This window comes from Dendrobates tinctorius, unplaced genomic scaffold (assembly GCF_039654945.1).
Source record: "Dendrobates tinctorius isolate UK_male_01 unplaced genomic scaffold, ASM3965494v1 ptg000196l, whole genome shotgun sequence".
NCBI classification, from domain to species: Eukaryota; Metazoa; Chordata; class Amphibia; order Anura; family Dendrobatidae; genus Dendrobates; species Dendrobates tinctorius.
In genome coordinates, this window is record NW_027361863.1 from 2898093 (window position 1) to 2913063 (window position 14971).

At 44.9% G+C, this 14971-nt stretch overlaps 1 long non-coding RNA gene across 1 annotated transcript in view; it reads left to right on the forward strand.

Annotated features, from left to right (window-relative positions):
• The first annotated feature begins 2639 nt into the window (after positions 1-2639).
• LOC141056055 (uncharacterized) overlaps positions 2640-14971 on the forward strand; it is a 47232-nt gene continuing 34900 nt past the window's right edge. Inside the window, exon 1 of the long non-coding RNA XR_012221572.1 lies at positions 2640-2933. This is a non-coding gene — a long non-coding RNA (uncharacterized lncRNA). The remainder of the gene's footprint in view (positions 2934-14971) is intronic.

Consider the following 14971-nt stretch of genomic DNA (forward strand, 5'->3'; position numbering starts at 1 on the left):
CTGATCCTGAGTTACATCCTGTATTATACTCCGGAGCTGCACTCACTATTCTGCTGGTGCAGTCACTGTGTACATACATTACATTACTGATCCTGAGTTACATCCTGTATTATACTCCGGAGCTGCACTCACTATTCTGCTGGTGGAGTCACTGTGTACATACATTACATTACTGATCCTGAGATACATCCTGTATTATACTCCAGAGCTGCACTCACTATTCTGCTGGTGCAGTCACTGTGTACATACATTACATTACTGATCCTGAGTTACATCCTGTATTATACTCCAGAGCTGCACTCACTATTCTGCTGGTGCAGTCACTGTGTACATACATTACATTACTGATCCTGAGTTACATCCTGTATTATACTCCAGAGCTGCACTCACTATTCTGCTGGTGCAGTCACTGTGTACATATATTACATTACTGATCCTGAGTTACATTCTGTATTATACTCCAGAGCTGCACTCACTATTCTGCTGCTGCAGTCACTGTGTACATACATTACATTACTGATCCTGAGTTACATCCTGTATTATACTCCAGAGCTGCACTCACTATTCTGCTGGTGCAGTCACTGTGTACATACATTACATTACTGATCCGGAGTTACATCCTCTATAATACCCCAGAGCTGCGCTCACTATTCTGCTGGTGCAGTCACTGTGTACATACATTACTGATCCTGAGTTACATCCTGTATTATACTCCAGAGCTGCACTCACTATTCTGCTGGTGCAGTCACTGTGTACATACATTACATTACTGATCCTGAGTTACATCCTGTATTATACTCCGGAGCTGCACTCACTATTCTGCTGGTGGAGTCACTGTGTACATACATTACATTACTGATCCTGAGTTACATCCTGTATTATACTCCAGAGCTGCACTCACTATTCTGCTGGTGCAGTCACTGTGTACATACATTACATTACTGATCCTGAGTTACATCCTGTATTATACTCCAGAGCTGCACTCACTATTCTGCTGGTGCAGTCACTGTGTACATACATTACATTACTGATCCTGAGTTACATCCTGTATTATACTCCAGAGCTGCACTCACTATTCTGCTGGTGCAGTCACTGTGTACATATATTACATTACTGATCCTGAGTTACATTCTGTATTATACTCCAGAGCTGCACTCACTATTCTGCTGGTGCAGTCACTGTGTACATTACATTACTGATCCTGAGTTACATCCTGTATTATACTCCAGAGCTGCACTCACTATTCTGCTGGTGCAGTCACTGTGTACATACATTACATTACTGATCCTGAGTTACATCCTGTATTATACTCCAGAGCTGCACTCACTATTCTGCTGGTGCAGTCACTGTGTACATATATTACATTACTGATCCTGAGTTACATTCTGTATTATACTCCAGAGCTGCACTCACTATTCTGCTGGTGCAGACACTGTGTACATACATTACATTACTGATCCTGAGTTACATTCTGTATTATACTCCAGAGCTGCACTCACTATTCTGCTGCTGCAGTCACTGTGTACATACATTACATTACTGATCCTGAGTTACATCCTGTATTATACTCCAGAGCTGCACTCACTATTCTGCTGGTGCAGTCACTGTGTACATATATTACATTACTGATCCTGAGTTACATTCTGTATCATACCCCAGAGCTGCACTCACTATTCTGCTGGTGCAGTCACTGTGTACATACATTACATTACTGATCCTGAGTTACATCCTGTAGATCTTTTATTATAAAAATGAAAAACATAACAATAATAATAACAGAAACATAACAGGAATATCAGCCAGAAAATAATCCGTATATTGAACACTGGTCCAACTGCTCATTCTCTCCTCTCACACATATTATACGTATATACAGAATAATAACTAATAATAACTTACACCTTCTGGTCCGGTCACCAAACAAACTAAAAACAAACAATAAAAAAACAAAGGCCGACATCAATATATACATAAACATTTTTTTTTCTAAATATATATATGAAATAACCAAACTATACAAATATATACAAGACTAAACTAAACACCCCACACTGAAGCCCACCATTCCCAATCCCCGCACTGACCTGAGAGCTGGTCCTGCATCTCATGCCTCAGTCCATGTCCAATGTCCATAGGCCAGATCAGGCAGTGCCAGTGTTTCCCCAAACACTCCAGTGTCCCATAGTCCCACAAGATAAACCCACCTCCCCTCTTTTCCCACCACCCAACCTAACACCTGCACCCAAATCTATATCCCTATATACAATATATACAGAAGCAAACACTACAACACCCACAAATCACAAAGCTCAAGTTCGGCGCCTGCAGCCCTACATCACTGTATACTGATCACAAAACAAAAATCTACAGTGTCAGCGACAGCCAGTGTCGGACTGGCCCATTGGAGAACCAGAGGATTCTCCGGTGGGCCCTGGCATCCTGTGGGCCCTGGCACCTGCTGGCATACAGTGCCAGCTGCCTAGGGCCCCTGCCAGCGGAGCAGCAGCGGGTGACAGGAGGCAGGAGCCCCTGTCCCCGCTGCTAAAGAGAAATGAATATTCACTGCTTCCCACACCCACATGGGCGTGAGAAGCAGTGAATATCATTTCATGGTCTCCACTCCCCCAGGGGCCCCGCCCCCCCAGCCCAGTAAGCCACTATGCGGCCCTAAATCAGGGCCGGCGCCGCTGTGTCTGGCAGACGTGCCGCGGGCACCAGGACGGGCACATTGATGGCAGCCATGTGGGCGGCACCCAGAGCAGTGAGCGGCGGGAGGAGCGGCAGTCACCAGTGACACAGCACGATGTTGATGGAGCCAGGACCGGCGATGCTATCCAGACAGTCTGGGCAGTAGCGCGGCAGAGGCGGCCGGGAACAGCGTGGCAGAGGCGGCCGGGAACAGCGCACCAGGGCCGTGCCAGCAGCACCTGCAGGTGAGACCGGGCACACGGCGTGGATGGAGAGAACGGTGCAGAGTTGGTCAGGTCACGTGATCCTTGCATAGGACTGCAGGCAGACTCGCTGCATCCTCTCTGGAGCTCGTCCATATGGATGTAGCAGAGCTGAGCCGCTCATGTGAGGAGAGGCAGGGGTCTGTGCTTCATGACAGTATCACAATGTGGCATCCATAGTTATACATAGGACTGCATGATCTTATCATAATGGGGCATCCATGGTTTTACATAGGACAGCAGCAAAACCTGTTCTGTTTTCTTAGCGTTGGTGAATAGCTATTCTGCACAATTGTAGCAGAGCTGAGTTTGTCTGCTGTGCAAGGGGAAGTCCGTCACTTAGCAAGCGTCCTGGTCGAAATGTGGTTTTACATAGGACTTCAGAACAAAACCATCTTATACTGATGTAGCAGAGCTGAAGGTGTCAGGTGTGTGAGGTTTGTCACTTGGTCCTGACACACACTGAAGCTGGAATCAGTGTGGGAGCGAGGAGGAGAGGTGAGTATTGTGGGGTTTTTTTTTTATATCTCTATCTCTCGCTATCTATCTATCTATCTATCTATCTCTCTGTCTATCTCTCTATCTATCTATCTATCTATCTATCTCTATCTATCTATCTATCTATATATCTATCTATCCATAGATCTATCTATTTATCCCATATCTATCTATCTATCTATCTGTCTATCTATATACAGTCATATGTAAAAGTTTGGGCACCCCTATTAATGTTAACCTTTTTTCTTTATAACAATTTTGGTTTTTGCAACAGGTATTTCAGTTTCATATATCTAATAACTGATGGACTCAGTTATATTTCTGGATTCAAATGAGGTTTATTGTACTAACAGAAAATGTGCAATCTGCATTTAAACAAAATTTGACCGGTGCAAAAGTATGGGCACCCTTATCATTTTCTTGATTTGAACACTCCTAACTAGTGACACCATCTGCAGCAAGATGATGCTGCAGGTCTTTGGAGGTGGTCTGCGGATTGTCCTTGACTGTTCTCACCATTCTTCTTCTCTGCCTTTCTGATATTTTTCTTGGCCTGCCACTTCTGGGCTTAACAAGAACTGTACCTGTGTTCTTCCATTTCCTTACTATGTTCCTCACAGTGGAAACTGACAGGTTAAATCTCTGAGACAACTTTTTGTATCCTTCCCCTGAAAAGCTATGTTGAATAATCTTTGTTTTCAGATCATTTGAGAGTTGTTTTGAGGAGCCCATGATGTCACTCTTCATAGGAGAATCAAATAGGAGAACTACTTGCAAGTGGCCACTTTAAATACCTTTTCTCATGATTTGATACACCTGGCTATGAAGTTCAAAGCTCAATGAGGTTACAAAACCAATTTAGTGCTTCAGGAAGTCAGTAAAAAGTAGTTAGGAGTGTTCAAATCAAGAAAATGATAAGGGTGCCCATACTTTTGCACCGGTCAAATTTTGTTTAAATGCAGATTGCACATTTTCTGTTAGTACAATAAACCTCATTTGAATCCAGAAATATAACTGAGTCCATCAGTTATTAGATATATGAAACTGAAATAGCTGTTGCAAAAACCAAAATTGTTATAAAGAAAAAAGGTTAACATTAATAGGGGTGCCCAAACTTTTATATATGACTGTATATATAGCATTATACCCTATGACGGGGTGCATTATACCCTATGAGGGGGCAGCATTATACCCTCTGAGGGGGGACAGCATTATACCCTATGAGGGGGTACATTATACCCTATGAGGGGGCAGCATTATACCCTATGAGGGGGCAGCATTATACCCTATGAGGGGGAAGCATTATACCCTAAGAGGGGGCAGCATTATACCCTATGAGGGGGGCAGCATTGTATTCCATGGAGGGTTACATTATATTCTATGAGGGGGCTGCATTATATTCTATGAGGAGGCTGCATTATACTATATGAGGGGGCTGCTTTGTATTCTATGAGGGAGGCTACTCCAACTCCTGCTACATAATTAAGACATGTACTACCTCATATTATACCCGGATATTAGCATGTTTTACCGCACAATTGGTGGTCTTGTATTTACAGTGGGGCAAAAAAGTATTTAGTCAGTCAGCAATAGTGCAAGTTCCACCACTTAAAAAGATGAGAGGCGTCTGTAATTTTCATCATAGGTAGACCTCAACTATGGGAGACAAACTGAGAAAAAAAAATCCAGAAAATCACATTGTCTGTTTTTTTTCATTTTATTTGCAGATTATGGTGGAAAATAAGTATTTGGTCAGAAACAAAATTTCATCTCAATACTTTGTGATATATCCTTTGTTGGCAATGACAGAGGTCAAACGTTTTCTGTAAGTCTTCACAAGGTTGCCACACACTGTTGTTGGTATGTTGGCCCATTCCTCCATGCAGATCTCCTCTAGAGCAGTGATGTTTTTGGCTTTTCGCTTGGCAACACGGACTTTCAACTCCCTCCAAAGGTTTTCTATATGGTTGAGATCTGGAGACTGGCTAGGCCACTCCAGGACCTTGAAATGCTTCTTACGAAGCCACTCCTTCGTTGCCCTGGCGGTGTGCTTTGGATCATTGTCATGTTGAAAGACCCAGCCACGTTTCATCTTCAATGCCCTTGCTGATGGAAGGAGGTTTGCACTCAAAATCTCACGATACATGGCCCCATTCATTCTTTCATGTACCCGGATCAGTCGTCCTGGCCCCTTTGCAGAGAAACAGCCCCAAAGCATGATGTTTCCACCACCATGCTTTACAGTAGGTATGGTGTTTGATGGATGCAACTCAGTATTCTTTTTCCTCCAAACACGACAAGTTGTGTTTCTACCAAACAGTTCCAGTTTGGTTTCATCAGACCATAGGACATTCTCCCAAAACTCCTCTGGATCATCCAAATGCTCTCTAGCAAACTTCAGACGGGCCCAGACATGTACAGGCTTAAGCAGTGGGACACGTCTGGCACTGCAGGATCTGAGTCCATGGTGGCGCAGTGTGTTACTTATGGTAGGCCTTGTTACATTGGTCCCAGCTCTCTGCAGTTCATTCACTAGGTCCCCCCGCGTGGTTCTGGGATTTTTGCTCACCGTTCTTGTGATCATTCTGACCCCACGGGGTGGGATTTTGCGTGGAGCACCAGATCGAGGGAGATTATCAGTGGTCTTGTATGTCTTCCATTTTCTAATTATTGCTCCCACAGTTGATTTCTTCACTCCAAGCTGGTTGGCTATTGCAGATTCAGTCTTCCCAGCCTGGTGCAGGGCTACAATTTTGTTTCTGGTGTCCTTTGACAGCTCTTTGGTCTTCACCATAGTGGAGTTTGGAGTCAGACTGTTTGAGGGTGTGCACAGGTGTCTTTTTATACTGATAACAAGTTTAAACAGGTGCCATTACTACAGGTAATGAGTGGAGGAAAGAGGAGACTCTTAAAGAAGAAGTTACAGGTCTGTGAGAGCCAGAAATCTTGATTGCTTGTTTCTGACCAAATACTTATTTTCCACCATAATCTGCAAATAAAATGAAAAAAAAAACAGACAATGTGATTTTCTGGATTTTTTTTTTCTCAGTTTGTCTCCCATAGTTGAGGTCTACCTATGATGTAAATTACAGACGCCTCTCATCTTTTTAAGTGGTGGAACTTGCACTATTGCTGACTGACTAAATACTTTTTTGCCCCACTGTATTTCTATGTAGCTACTGTATAGAGTGGGCCCCGAGAATGATTTTCTCTGGTGGGCCCAACGTGTTCCAGTCCGACGCTGGCGACAGCCCACCACCAAGAAAGGAGATGACCAGACTAGGGCACACTAAAAGAAAAGCCCCTCCAGAGGAGAGCAGCCCTACGTGTGCCCAGTCTCTCATACTCCAGAGAGCGCACCTTCACCAGGTCACTGAGTATGGTCCTAAACACATCGTTCACTGGGAGGATTTTCCATTGCGTCGATACTAAGCACCGTGCGTTCCACGTGTGATACCTAACCACTGCGCTAACTAGAAATAATGTGCAGCGGTCCCGGCCACCAAGGTCTCCGAATGCTCCATAGGCCCATTCTGCATAGGAGAGACCGGCCAGCCGAGACCAGCCAATGGAGGCGCCCACCCTGTTGTACACCTCTGTGTTGAAGGGACAATGAAGCAGGAAATGGTCCATGCTTTCCAGCACGGTACCACAATGCTCCCGAGGACAGTTCCTGTCCTCAGAGCTCCTACACATCAGATTGTCTCTCACACACAGTTTCCCATGGAAGCAGCGCCAAGCCAAGTCCCAAAACTTCGAGGGGATCCTGATAGAATTCAAAAGATGCAAACCCACCCCAAGATCCCAACTTGGGCAATCCCTGAGCACCAGAGGCCTCTGGAAATGGGTCAACAGAACCCTATTGTCAAGGAGTTTCCTTGGCAGAGTCCTAATCTCCCACATTCCCAGACCCCACCGGCGAATTACCTTCAGAACCAAGGTAGCGTAAGCCGGAAGATGTCCATGCGGTGTGCGAAGATCCTTCTCTTGCCCTCCTGTCTCCCATTCCTGGAAGAAAGGCTGAAACCATCCCCTACAGTAGAATACCCACGGAGGAGCCCTCTCTTTCCAGAGGTTTGCAATATTGATCTTAATGAAGGTATCCACAAGGAATACCACAGGGTTGACCATACCCAACCCTCCTAGTCTCCTCGTACGGTAAGTAACCTCCCTCTTGACCAGGTTCAGTCTATTCCCCCCATAATAGTTGGAAGAACAAACTGTAGACCCGAGTCCAGAGAGGCTCTGGCAAGATGCACACACTGCCCAGATAAATCAGTAAAGGGAGCAGGTAAGGTTTGATCAGGTTTACCCTTTCCCTGAGGGTCAAAGACCAACCCTTCCATTGGTTCACCTTCTGAGCGGCGATCTCTAGCCTGCTGCCCTAATTTTGTTTGGGGTATTCCCCCTGGCCAAATTCGATGCCAATGACTTTTGCAGAGACTTTGGGTTCCTGGAAGGGTGTCTGGGAGATCAAAACCAGGATCTCCTCCTCCCAGCCAGAGACTCTCACACTTATCCCGGTTGATCTTGGACCCGGATGCCTCCGAGTAGCGATCTACCTCTGACATCAGCCACCCTACCTCCTCGTGAAAAGAAACAAAAACAGGGACATCATCGGCATACGCCACCACCCTCAGAGTGGCTTCCGGTGCTGCCCGGTCCATCCCGATCCCGGCCAATGGTCCACGCTCCACCCTCCTAAGAAGTGGGTCAATCGCAAACACGTACAGCAGCGGGCGCAAGGGACAACCCTGGCGAACACCAGATCCAACCTCAAAAAAGCTGCCAATCCAACCGTTCACAAGCGGGAAACTCTCTGCCCCACCGTACAAGGTTTTTAAGCCAATCAACAGACCCCCCGGCAGGCTATATCTCAGAAGGACAGACCAGAGGTACTCATGTTTAACCCGATCAAAAGCTTTGGTCTGGTCCAGTGATAGCATGTACCCCTTCCAGTGACCAGCCCTACCCTGCTCCACCGCCTCCCAGACACCGAGCACAGCACTAAATGTGCTGCGACCTGGAACAGAGCAATGCTGGGCCTCCGAAAGGAGTTGGGGTGCAAATTTCACCAGCCAATTAAACAGCACCTTCCTGTCTGCATTGAGAAGCGCTATGGGATGCCAATTATCAATACACGATGGGTCCTTACCCTTTGACAAGATGATCAGGGCAGACCTCCTCATTGACTTTGGCAGAGTGCCCGAAGAGACACTCACCTCAGTCAAGAGGGGAACCAAAGCGTCCATAAAGGTCTTATAGAACTCAGATGTTAAGCCATCTGGACCAGGCGATTTTTTTTTTTTGGACAAGCCCTTCAATCGCCAACTTAACTTCCTCTTCCCTGATCATCTCTGTCAAAACATCAAGAGAGAGGTCTACCCCTGGTTCAGGGATGGCTTCAGTCAGGAAAACCGACATCTTATCCCAATCAAGATCCCGCTTCCCCAAGAGGTGCGAGTAGAAGGAGCTGACAACCTTCAGGATCCCTGATCTGGATCGCCTCAGGGACCCCGCAGTGTTGACCAGTCCTGTAACCACTTTACTTTGCACTGACATCTTGCAGTTTCTGTAAGGGTCGGGCGAGCGGTACTTCCCGTAATCCCTCTCAAAAACCAAAGATGCGGGTCTATCGTACTGACACTTCATAAGCAAAGATTTCACTCTGGAGATCTCCTCGCGGCTACCTCTAGTTGAGACAAGATGCTCGAGTTTCCTCCTCAGACCCTGATACAGGTGGTACCTGCTCAAACTCCTGAGGCTCGAGAGCTGATGGAAGAATCTCGCCACCCTTTTCTTGAACATCTCCCACCACTCTGATTTACTACTGCAAAGATTCACTAAGGGTACCTGGCTCTGAAGAAAATCCTCAAAGGACTGTCTTATCTCCACTTCTTCCGAGAGAGACGAATTGAGCCTCCAAAAGCCTCTTCCCATCCAGAGGGTCTTTGTAACATTCAGAGAAACAAAATTAAACAGTGGTCGGAGAACTTCACCTCAACAACAGACACTGCTGAAGAGACAGCTTCCTCCTTTAAATAAAACCTATCTATTTTGGACCTACAGTTACCTCTATCATATAGGTGAACCCCCCATGGCCTGGGGTGTGCCAAATGTGAACATCCACCAGGCGAGCCTCACTAGCTATACTATTATGGGCGACACTATCATAAGTCAGCTTGTCTCTGGAACCTCCTCTATCTCAGGGCCTTGTGACAGTATTGAAGTCCCCTCCAAAGACAATCTGCTGACTTGTATAAAGGTAGGGCTTGATCCTCATAAAGAGACACTTACGGTCCCACTAAGATTGGGGACCATATATGTTAATGAGCCAGAGCTCTTGTCCCTTCATGAGGAGATCTAAGATCAGGCACCTCCCCATTTCTAACTCAATAACCCGTCGGCATTCCACCGGTGCTGTAACAATGACCGCCACTCCGCTATATGGCTCAGCCACAAGAGACCGATAGGAGGACCTGAGTCTCCACTCCCTCTTAGTTTTAAACACGTTTGCCATGTTTGGAAACCTGGTCTCTTTCAAAAAGAAAATGTCAGCTTCAACCCGGCTGAGAAAATCAAGACCGGAAACCTGGCTGTATTTGACTCTATGCTGGTGACATTAATGGACGCCAGCATCAACGGAGTGGGTAACGTCATCATTGGTGATTGAGTTAGATAGCTTCCTTCTTCCCACTCCCCTTATCCTCTGGCTCAGAGGAGGAATCCTTCCCCCTCTTTAATGACACACAGGTGTCCATTCCCACGTGTTTTTTCTTTTTATCATCCTCGTCTCCGGATTCTGAGCCGGTCCCTCCCTCCAAGGACCTTACATTCCCAGAAGAAGGAGACTTGGCACCCCCTGTAAGCCCCGCCGAAGCCAGAACTTGACCCTCAGCTTCCTCCTCAGAGGAAGAGATGTTCTCAAGGGCTTGGAACCGGTTAGAAAGACCAACCAAAGGGGAGTCAGTTTTTCCTTCCTTAGTTACCTTGGTCAGAGCGGGAGATGTTTTATCTCCATTCTTTCTCTTCTTTTTGGTGCCGAGCTTGCCCTCTAACCACTGCCTATTATCCTCATCCGTACTTTCATAATGGGAGGATTCTGAGGAAATGGCACTTTCCTCCCTGTGGATCCTCCTGACCTCCTCATCCAACTCATCATCCTTCAGGGTCTCATCAGCAAGACTGGCCACCCCAGTAGCCCTGGCTCGTGCAGCTACCTCTCCTTTCTGCACTTGTCTAGACACCTCAGCTGGGCAGGCGTCTTTTTATTGCTTTTACTCCTTGGCCCCTCAGCTCCCTCACCCCTGCTAGTCCCTTCTACTTCAGAATCAGCCTCATGGTTTTCTCCCACCTGGGCTTTCTTTCATCGCTGTACGCTGTGTCCAATCCACAGCGTTTACTGACCGTGGAAACATACCCTTATACTCCAGAGCTGCACTCACTATTCTGCTTTTGAAACAACTATGTATGTAGAGTACACCAAAATTTTACGTATGTGTGGAAAACATTCAGGAAAGTAAGAACACTTTAAAAAAAATTTAAATGTTAATTTATTTTTATCAATTAACAAAATGCGAAGTGAGTGAACAAATGAGAAATCTAAATTATTATTTGGTGACCTTTCTTTGCCTTCATCACGTCTTCTAGTCACTTGCACTCAGGTTTTTAAAGAACTCGGCAGGAGGTTTTTCCAAACATCTAGGAGAACTGACCACAGATCTTCTTTTGCGGATCCTTGTGTCTCTACATGTGATCCCAGACAGACTGGATGATGTGAGATCAGAGTTTTGTGGGGCTGGATCATCACTTACAGGATTCCTGTTCTGTTCTTATTTACATTGAAGATAGTTCTTGGTGACACTGTGTGGATGTTTGAGTTTGTTGTCTGGCTGCAGAAAAAATTTGGAGCCATTCAAATGCCCCCCTGATGTATTGCATGATGGATAAGTTTCTGCCTGTATTTCTCAGCATTGACGACTAGTGATGAGCGAACATGCTCACCACTACTCGTTACTCACCCGAGTATTGCTGTACTCGCGGTACTGAGCGAGTACCAAGCATTTCTGGGATTATTTGGCGGGAGCTCAGGTCCCCGTCCCGCATGTTTGGCGCCCTTTAGAGCACCAATCAACATGCAGGGATTGTCTGCCACGCACTGTAATGCCACAGCCATCTTTGTTGTGGTTTTACAGTGATTGGCTGGCCGCTCAGCGTCATCAGCTCCATATCAGACCTGACGCAGTCACTTCCAGAATCAGACAGTGTAGGATGAGTTGCTGCTGAGATAGGAAGAGATTTGTGCTTTTATTAGTTAGTGTGGGTATACCATTGTTGAATCCACATATACAACTAAACCAACACTCCTTCTAAGGACTAATTATGGGGTATATAGATTGCAGTGCTAGGTAGGCAGGGGAGTGTATGTGGCAATATACTGTACTTATCAGTGCAAGGCCTGCAGGCAGAATGGATGAACACAGAACTTAAGCACATGCTAAAAAGGAAGAAAGAAATGTTTATAAAATGGAAAGAGGGAGGCATATCTAAAGAAGAATATAATGCTGTCTGCAGAACCTGCAGGGCACAAATCAGATTATTAAAGCTGACAATGAATTGAGGCTTGCAAGAAACGTCAAAAGCAATAATAAAGGATTTTGGGGATATGTCAAAAGTAAAAGAAAAGTCAAAGATGCTATAGGATTTTTACAGGATGAAAATGATGAAATGGTAAGCCAGGATGTTGAGAAGGCCGAACTTTTAAATTCCTATTTTGCATCTGTTTTCTCTCATAAAGGAAATGTAACATCAACTGTTTTTCACTGTCCTATTAAGGGAATAGAAGAATCCAGAAAGATAGTGAGGAAACACTTAGCTAACCTAAATGAATTTAAGTCTCCAGGTCCAGATGAATTACACCCCAGAGTGCTGAAGAAGATAGCAGAAGAAATTTTTGAACCCCTCTCCATAATCTTTGAAAATTCTTGGAGAACAGGAGAAGTGCCAGAAGACTGGAGAAGAGCAAATGTTGTTCCTATCTTCAAAAAGGGGAAGAAGGTAGACCCAGGCAACTATAGGCCGGTGAGTCTGACTTCTATACCAGGAAAGATCTTTGAACAAATTATTAAACAACATGTATATCAGTACCTGGATAAGAATGAAGTGATTAAACAGAGTCAGCATCAGTTTGTAACTAATAAGTCATGTCAGACTAACTTAATTTCCTTCTATGATGGAATCACTGATTGGGTGGATCAAGGAAATGCTGTAGATATAATATATCTTGACTTCAGCAAAGCATTTGACAAAGTATCTCACACAATCCTTATTGAAAAAATGACTAAGTATGGAATGGACAAGGCAACTGTAAGGTGGATTCATAACTGGCTTAGTGATCGGACCCAAAGAGTGGTCGTAAATGGCTGCACATCCAGTTGGAAGAATGTCTCAAGTGGGGTACCACAGGGCTCTGTCCTGGGCCCTGTATTGTTCAACATCTTTATCAACGATTTAGATGAAGGAATTGAGGGTAAACGGATTAAATTTGCTGATGACACAAAGCTAGGAGGGATAGCTAATACTAGAGAAGAGAGAGAGAGGATTCAAAAAGATATAAATAAACTGGAGCAGTGGGCAGCAACTAACAGAATGGTTTTTAACAGGGAAAAATGCAAAGTACTACATCTGGGCAATAAAAATGAAAAAAGCATATACAGAATGGGAGGAATAGGGCTAAGCAACAGCACATGTGAAAAAGACTTGGGTATACTAATAGATCACAGACTGAATATGAGTCAACAGTGTGATGCAGCAGCAAAAAAGGCAAATGCAATTCTAGGATCTATTAACAGAAGCATACAATCTAGACCATGTGAAGTCATTATTGCCCTCTACTCCTCTTTGGCCAGACCTCATCTGGAATACTGTGTCCAGTTTTGGGCGCCACATTTTAGAAAAGAGCGACCAGAATGGTGACCGGCCTGCAAACCCTGTCTTATGAGGAAAGGTTGCAGGATTTGGGCTTGTTTCGCTTGCAAAAGAGAAGACTGAGAGGAGACTTAATAGCTGTCTACAAATATCTCAAGGGCTGTCACATTGTAGAAGGATCATCTTTATTCTCATTTGCACAAGGAAAGACCAGACGCAATGGGATGAAACTGAATGGGAGGAGACACAGATTAGATATTAGAAAAAACTTTTTGACAGTTAGAGTGATCAATGAGTGGAACAGGCTGCCAGGAGAAGTGGTGAGTTCTCCTTCAAAAGAAGTCTTCAAACAGAGGCTGGACAGACATCTGTCTGGGATGATTTAGCGAATCCTGCTTTGAGCCGGGGGTTGGACCAGATGGCCCAGGGGGGCCCCTCCAACTCTACGATTCTATGATTCTATAGATATCATTACATGCATCAAGAGGGACCATTCCATTACTGTCTGCTGCTGCCTATTACATATATTGACCGTATATACCTAGCCCCAGGTATGAGTGGCTAGGAATATTTTTTTTTGCATCTTAATCCTGACTATTTTATTCCAAAGCAATCCAGAACCCTATTCTTTCTCCATTTTCTTGTTGACACTGCAGACTACAGCCAGATCGTTTTGATAGTACAGCATGAAAATCCAGCAATTTTAAACAGGTTATCCCGTCCCAGGCATCACATCTGAGTGAGCAGAAAAATCTACTATTTTTTGTGGTACTGTAGAAATTTTTTGGAGTGTCTTATACAATTTTTTCACACCATTTTGCTGCCAAAAAAATATTTAGCTACAGGTCAGATATTTTACACTGGGTTTAGTCTGCCACAAAGATCGCATATGATTGCGCTCAAAATGTTGCCATTTCAGGCCTCCATAGACTTTTTTTTGTTGTGTCATTGAAGCGATGGCCGGGGGACCACCACAATGCATGGAGACTACGGTACACAAGATGAGGTACAAGCAACAAAGGGTTAATTTATTTACAGGCAAGGAATGCAGTGTTAGGAAAGTGTAAACAGGGGTATGCAATGACATAAAACAATTTACAAAAGTGATATTCTCTAGCTGGGCCGTACAAATGGCACGGTGCACCAACTATTACAGATCAGTGTAATTTTCTGTGTGAAGATCCCGAGCCTGTTCCTTCCTTGTATATCTTTGTGGCTCCTCGCAGTAACACATGAAAAACCACCTTTTTTATCCCCAGAAGGGTACACAATCCCACAGGTTCAGTCAGTTCTAAGCTGCACGTTTTTCTCCTCACAGAATCCAGCACGCCAGCTTCCTTCGGAATCCTAGCTCAGAACACTCCCTGGAAACACAGCCCCTCCCCTCTCCTAGCAGGCAGAACAAACCAAAAACAGTCTTATTGCAGGGGAGATCAGAATGTCCAATTGCTCTAGCCAAGGGGGTTCTGTCTCTTAAAGTGGCAGTTTGTCTCTACTGTCCATAGAAATGCCACCCCCTTATGTGATAGCCTACTTATTGGCACAATTTTGCTGGTCCCCCCAAAAAAATACAGGGCAGATATTTGAAAGTGGGC